Raw genomic sequence first — 7,500 nt, forward strand, 5'->3', positions numbered from 1 at the left:
AACGCGTGATCTAAAACCATGGTGAATCACACACACACACACACACACACACGTACACACACACACACACACGTACACACACACACGCACACGCACACGCTAGGACGTCCCAGCACAAAGAAGCAATTATACGAATAGCAACGCGGAAAATATTTTTAGGTGAACGTAAAAGCAAACATCAAAGAATTTTTTTTTTTTTTTAATGTAAAGGGGTTTGCGTTTCTTCACTACAGCGACGCTTCAGAGATCTTATTCTGGCTAATGACGTACTATTTCATTCAACTTCAGTGACAGACCTTGTGCACAATATGAACCTTTCCTGAAATTGGACCCAGGGTCTATTTTCCACAGCGGAAAATGGACCCCTTTATAGAAATTGAACCCCTCACTGAAATATATAACTCATTGCCATTAAGTTAGGTTAAATATTTCAATAAACAACACTTATAAATAAATGTTGATTTGTTATCTGTTTATAAATAGAGAGATAAAAGCTTTCTGGTATTTTGAGTTGGGGGTCCATTTCCCATAGGGAGGGTCCATTTTTAGCTGCAGAAAATGAATCCCGAAGTCCGTTTTCTATCTCACACCGGGAGAAAATGGAATCTCGGTCGACTGAGATATGATAATCAAAACAAAGCTATCATACACTACTTCTTCAGAGCTTAGGACTATAAACACGTACGGAATTCAAATGTACAAATATGAAGTACTATAAGTACTCTCGAATGTACAAATAAGTACTATAAGTAGTCTCGAATGTATAAGTACCATAAGTACTCTCGAATGTACAAATAAGTACTATGAGTACTCTCGAATGTACAAATAATAAGTACTATAAGTACTCTCGAATGTACAAATAATAAGTATTATAAGTACTCTCGAATGTACAAATAAGTGCTATAAGTACTCTCGAATGCACAAATAATAAGTACTATTAGTACTCGAATTGATGTTGTACATACCGACGATAAATTTGTTCATGATAAACACCGATAATTCGAACAAGCCTCCTGGTAGAGGATTTTTAGGCTTGGTGTTCCACTGCAAGACCGGTCCAACCTCTAGGCGTCAATGCAGCCTTTATGACTCACTATGGGGACTTAATTCGTCACGGCGACGACGATCACAATCAAAACAAGACAAACAAACAAACAACAAATAAACAAACATAAATACTCCATCGCCTATCTTTACCACTTCATCAACACCATCACCACCAATAACACCACGACGATCGCCACCACCAAATCCATGATGACATCCATCACCACAACCACAACCACTACAACTACAACCAACACTATTACCAACACCACAACCATCACCACTACCACCAAAACCATGATGACATCCAACACCACAACCACACCACCACCAAAACCGTGACGACATCCACCACCACAACAACCAATACGACCACAACCACAACCAATAACACAACCACAACCACTGTAACCACATCTCAGATAATACAAACAGATCGATCCTTCACGGGGGCTCTTAAGAACATACGGGGTTGTTCCCCCGTGTCTCCCGGGGAGAAATCTCGTTATGTTTTATGACGAAGACCACAGAGCGCTCGACTCGCGTTCGAAACTTGAGATGCAGAACACGGGCATTACCTGCGGGAGTTCGGGGAATGTCAAACGGCCTCTGTAGCCGCCAAGTGCCTCCCGGCGTGAGTTCTTCGCTTTTTATGTATATATATATGTGTGTGTGTGTGTGTGTGTGTGTGTGTGTGTGTGTGTGTGTGTGTGTGTGTGTGTGTGTGTGTGTGTGTGTGTGTGTGTGCGCGCGCGCGTGTGTGAGTCACCATGGTCTTGGATCACTTGCTGGATTCGTGATCGACAGCTATTACCCTCCCGGAAGAGAGCTCAGAGCACATATTATATGACCGATCTATGGGTAATGTTGTGACCTCACACGCACATACCAAACTCCCCGCCCACGAAAGTTGAAGTAACGACTCACAGCGCCACGATACTGAAATTATTTCAGCCCTGGGTGGGATTCGAACCCGGACCGCTGTAGCCGCGGTTGCGAACGCTACCACTGCGCCGTCGTGTGTGTGTGTGTGTGTGTGTGTGTGTGTGTGTGTGTGTGTGTGTGTGTGTGTGTGTGTGTGTGTGTGTGTGTGTGTGTGTGTGTGTGTGTGTGTGTGTGTGAGAGAGAGAAACGTCTCCCTATTGTCCGTTTTCAAAACCCATCTCGCTTAAGACGTTATCACACTGGGCTATTTTTCCTCCAACCTCCGATTAATCGGCGGTACCGCCCACCTCCAGCACTTTTTCCGCCGTCAAATCACTCTCTGGCAAACTATTTTGTTTTCTCAACAATTGACATAGAATAATGTCATTTGATATTATGCTGGAGGAAAATCATTTTTCTCCAGCATATGCTGGAGGATTTTTTTTCTCTCCAGCATATGCTGGAAGAAAATTATTTTCCTCCAGCATATCAGATTCCTTCCCGAAAGCTGCGGGCTGCAAATCTGCTCCAACAGTCGGAGGAAAAAGTAGCCCAGTGTGATAACGCGCCTTCACTTCCATCCTGAGGTGCAACCCCGAGAGGCTGACACTTAGTCCCCGGACCGAGATCAAGATCCTTTACACACAAAGAAACCTGGACACCGGAGACTGATCTCAGTACTTTATCTCTTCCTCAGGAGTACGAGGATCGTTGCCGGCTGCTATGGGGTTGCGGGTTTTCGGTCGTTGATTTAAAGCAGCATATGTTGTTGTTAATGCAGTGCAGCTTTGTTTATACAACATAATCATCATCACGCATGAATGTATAACGATACTCAAAAGGACAAGATATGTTTTGTAATTTCTTGTGACGGGTTCGAGTGTCCGCTAGTACCTGGTCCCTCCCTTCCTCCCCACCTTCCACTTCATGCTTCAGGTTACGGAAACTTCAGGTTTCAGGTCCTACAATTTCAGGTTTCAGATACTAAATTTCAGGTTTCAGGTCCTGCAAAATAAGGTTTCAGGTCATACAACTTCAGGTTTCAGGTCGCGCAACTTCAGGTTTCAGGCCATACAACTTCAGGTTTCAGGTCCTACAAAATCAGGTTTCAAGTAATAAAAGTAAGATTTCAGGTCCTAAAACTTCAGGTCTCAGGTCCTAAAACTTCAGGTTTCATATCTCACAACTTCAAGTTTCAGGTCATACAACTTCAGGTCCTACAAAATCAGGTTTCAGGTCATACAACTTCAGGTTTCAGGTCATACAACTTCAGTTTTCAGGTCATACAACTTCAGGTTTCAGGTCCTGAAATCTCGTCACATCTTGCCTCATTTCTGGGCCAGAGGAAGATTTCCTCCTCCACTTTTCTCATCTTCGCACGATATATCTTCGAACCTCACGACCCCTCCCTCCTCTCACACTCCTCCTCCACCTCCTGCTCCTCCTCTTCCTCCTCCTCCTTCTCTTACTCCTCCTCCTCCTCCTCTTCTTCTCGCAGTCCTCCTCCTCCTCTTCCCGCATTCCCCCACCTCCTACTCCCTCTTCTCACACTACTCCTCCTCCTCCTCCTCCTCCTCCTCTTCTTCTCGCAGTCCTCCTACACCTCCTCCTCCTCTTCTTCTCGCAATCCTCCTCCTCCTCCTCTTCTTCTCGCATTTCTCCTACACCTCCTCCTCCTCCTCTTCTTCCCTCACTCCTCCAACCTCCTCCTCTCCTTCCCACATTCCTCCGCCACGTCCTCCTCCACCACCTCCTCTTCCCGCACTCCTCCTCCTCTCCGTCCCACACTCCTCCGCCACCTCCTCCTCCTCCTCCTCCTCCTGTCTCCTCCTCCTCCTCTGTCTCCTCCTCCTCCTTCTCGTCATCTTGTTTCTCTTAACACTTCTCCTTGGCCACATCCTCCTCCTCCTCTTCTTCTTTCTCCTCCTCCTCCTCCTCCTCTTCTTCTTTCTCCTCCTCCTCCTCCTCCTCTTTCTCTTCCTCCTCCTCCCCTTCTTCCTCCTCCTCTCTCTTTCTCCTCCTCCTTCTCGTCTTCTTCCTTCTCCTAACACTCCTACTATTCCTCCTCTTCTTCCTCCTCTTCCACTTTCCTTGACCCTTAACATTGTGAGAGGCTAAACTTGGACATATGAGTTTAATATTTTTTTCTTCTAACATTTCGCACTTTCTGACACTTGAACGTATTATCATTTCATTCTGGCTAGAGGCAGATGAATTTATTCATCCTGGAACTACTGATAAAGGAATATACTTACGAGGTAACGAAACATTATTTTCATTGAGTATAAGCGTAGAAAAATAACTTTCATTGAGGACAGGAGTAGATAAATAAAGAAATTTCAATGAGGACAAAAGTGGAAAAATAACTTTCATTGGGGACAAAGTTAAAAAAATAACTAATTTTCACTGTGTACAAAATTAGAAAAACAATTCTAACCTTCATTAAATACAAAATTAGAAAAATAGCATTCATCGAGGACAAAGTTAGAAAAACAACTAGCTTTCACTGTGTACAAAAGTAGAAAAATACCTAACTTTCATTAAAGACAAAATTAGAAAAATACAAAAGTAGAAAAATACTTTTCATTAACGACAAAAATGAAAAATAACTAGCTTTCACTGGCTACAAAAGTAGAAAACAACTCTAACTTTCATTGAAGACAAAAGTAGAAAAATAACTTTCACTGTGTACAAATAAAGAAAAATAACCGATTTTCACTGAGGACAAAAGTAGAAGAATAGCTAACTTTCATTGAAGACAAAAGAAGAAAAATAACTGAATTTCACTGAGGACAAAAGTAGAAAAATACCTAACTTTCACTGAAAAAAAAAATGGAAAAACAACTCTAACTTTCACTGAGGACAAACGAAGAGATATAACTGACTTTCATTGAAGACAAATGTAGAAAAATCACTAACTTTCATTAAGTACAAAAGTAGAAAAATATAACTTTCATTGAGGATAAAAGTAGGAAAAATTGAACTTTCATTAAGTACAAAAGTAGAAAAACAAATCTAACTTTCACTGAGGATAAAAGTAGGAAAAATTGAACTTTCATTAAAAGTACAAAAGTAGAAAAACAAATCTTTCACTGAGGATAAAAGTAGAAAAACAAATCCAACTTTCATTAAGTACAAAGTAGAAAAACAAATCTAACTTTCAATGAGGATAAAAGTAGAAAAATTCTAACTTTCATTAAGTACAAAAGTAGAAAAACAAATCTAACTTTCACTGAGGATAAAAGTAGAAAAAAATCTAACTTTCATAAAATACAAAAGTAGAAAAACAAATCTAACTTTCACTTAGGATAAAAGTAGAAAAAATCTAATTTTCATTAAGTACAAAAGTAGAAAAACAAATCTAACTTTCACTGAGGATAAAAGTAGAAAAAATCTAACTTTCATTAAGTACAAAAGTAGAAAAACAAATCTAACTTTCACTGAGGATAAAAGTAGAAAAAATCTATCTTTCATTAAGTACAAAAGTAGAAAAACAAATCTAACTTTCACTTAGGATAAAAGTAGAAAAAATCTAACTTTCATTAAGTACAAAAGTAGAAAAACAAATCTAACTTTCATTGAGGATAAAAGTAGAAAAAATCTAACTTTCATTAAGTACAAAAGTAGAAAAATAAATCTAACTTTCACTGAGGATAAAAGTAGAAAAAATCTAACTTTCATTAAGTACAAAAGTAGAAAAACAAATCCAACTTTCACTGAGGATAAAAGTAGAAAAAATCTAACTTTCATTAAGTAGGAAAGTAGAAAAACAAATCTAACTTTCATTGAGGATAAAAGTAGAAAAAATCTAACTTTCATTACGTAGAAAAGTAGAAAAACAAATCTAACTTTCATTGAGGACAAAAGTAGAAAAAATCTAAGTTTCATTGAGGACAAAAGTAGAAAAATAATTCGAACTATCATTAAGTAGAAAAGTAGAAAAACAAATCTAACTTTCACTGAGGATAAGAGCAGAAAAATAACTAACTTCCACTGGCTACAAAAAAGAAGAAAAATAATAAAGATAAAATAAAGTCAATAAACGTTACCATCAATGTAAAAAACCTTTACATTACCTTAATTCATGTGGTCACGTCTCGAAGGTCGATCTGCAAATTGAAAAAGATATATGAATTAATTCTTACGATTACTGGGAAAGTAAGAATAAATAAGCAAATAAATTAATAAATAAATTAATAAAGGCATAAATGAATAAATAAATTTATTTATCTATTAATCTTTTGTTATTATTATAATTATTTATCTATTTAAACATTTCTCTCTCTCTTTTTTTTTTATCTGTTTTTCTTATTTTCTTATTTATTTATCATTATAATTACTTTATTTTTATTTTATTATTATTATATTATTATTATTATTATTATTAATTATTATTATTATTTTCTTATCTATTTATCTATTATAATTATTTTTCTTATTTTATTTATTTATTTTTATTTTATTATTTATTTATGTATTTATCTTATTTATTTATTTCTATTTTTATTTTTTGCTGTGGTAGGTTCTTCGGGGCCAGCAGCTCTGAAACCCTCTTGATTGATTTCTCAAACTCTGAAAACTCGTTCACATCCGTTATGAAGTCTCCTCCGGACAGCGCCCTATGGCCTTCGGCTCCCGTTCCAACAGGTCTAACGAGGCGGAGAACGCAAACAAGCCAGACCAAGCCAGACCAAGGAAGGTCAATGTATATGCATACATATACATACGAATATACATACATACGATCATACATACATGCACCCATACATACAAACATGCATATATATGTGCATACATACATGCATACATACATACATACAAACATGGATATATATATGTGCATACAAACATGCATACATATATGCATACATATATGCATACATATATGCCTACATACATGCATACATACATACGAATATACATGCATGCATACATACATTACATATACATACATACATACATACATATATACATTAAATACATACATACATACATTAAATACATGCATACATACATTACATATATATACATACACATACATACATACATTAAATAATACATACATACATTAAATACATACATACATACATACATACATGCATGCATACATACATACATACGTATCCTGAGGTCTGAGCCCCTCTCCATTCATCTCGTTTTCTAAACAAAACTTATTTGGGCCAAATGGCTTCCGCCAGGAAATTGCAGAAAATAGTCGTCTTCTTTCCTCATAGAGCATCCCACGTCTCCTCTCATGGTCAGAAAATACTCGAAAAATTTAAGTTTAAGAAAAAAATAGGCAAGAGCTGATTTACCAAAAGTGTAGTTAACGAACGGAATAAACTTAGTAATCATTTAATGACGATGAAACGATTGGTTGGAAAGTTAGATAATTTCATTGACAGGAATGGTAGGTTGTAATTGACATGGAACTGCCCAGTTTAGGCCTTATGGTCTTTTAAAGTCTCTTCCATTATTGTGTTCTTATCTAAAATATGTGAAAAATGTTTCTTTCTTGACTGGGTGTGT

At 37.4% G+C, this 7,500-nt stretch overlaps 1 protein-coding gene across 2 annotated transcripts in view; it reads right to left on the reverse strand.

The window, feature by feature from the left end:
• Positions 1 to 7,500, reverse strand: part of LOC143020237 (putative G-protein coupled receptor No9) — a 1,159,970-nt gene that overhangs the window by 555,803 nt on the left and 596,667 nt on the right. For both annotated transcript variants that reach the window (XM_076176404.1, XM_076176403.1), the window contains exon 5: positions 6,048 to 6,080. The gene's annotated coding sequence lies outside the window, so the exon portion shown is untranslated. The remainder of the gene's footprint in view (positions 1 to 6,047; positions 6,081 to 7,500) is intronic.

The sequence above is a fragment of the Oratosquilla oratoria genome, chromosome 39 (genome assembly GCF_046742065.1).
Source record: "Oratosquilla oratoria isolate Oo_2021 chromosome 39, ASM4674206v1, whole genome shotgun sequence".
NCBI lineage: Eukaryota > Metazoa > Arthropoda > Malacostraca > Stomatopoda > Squillidae > Oratosquilla > Oratosquilla oratoria.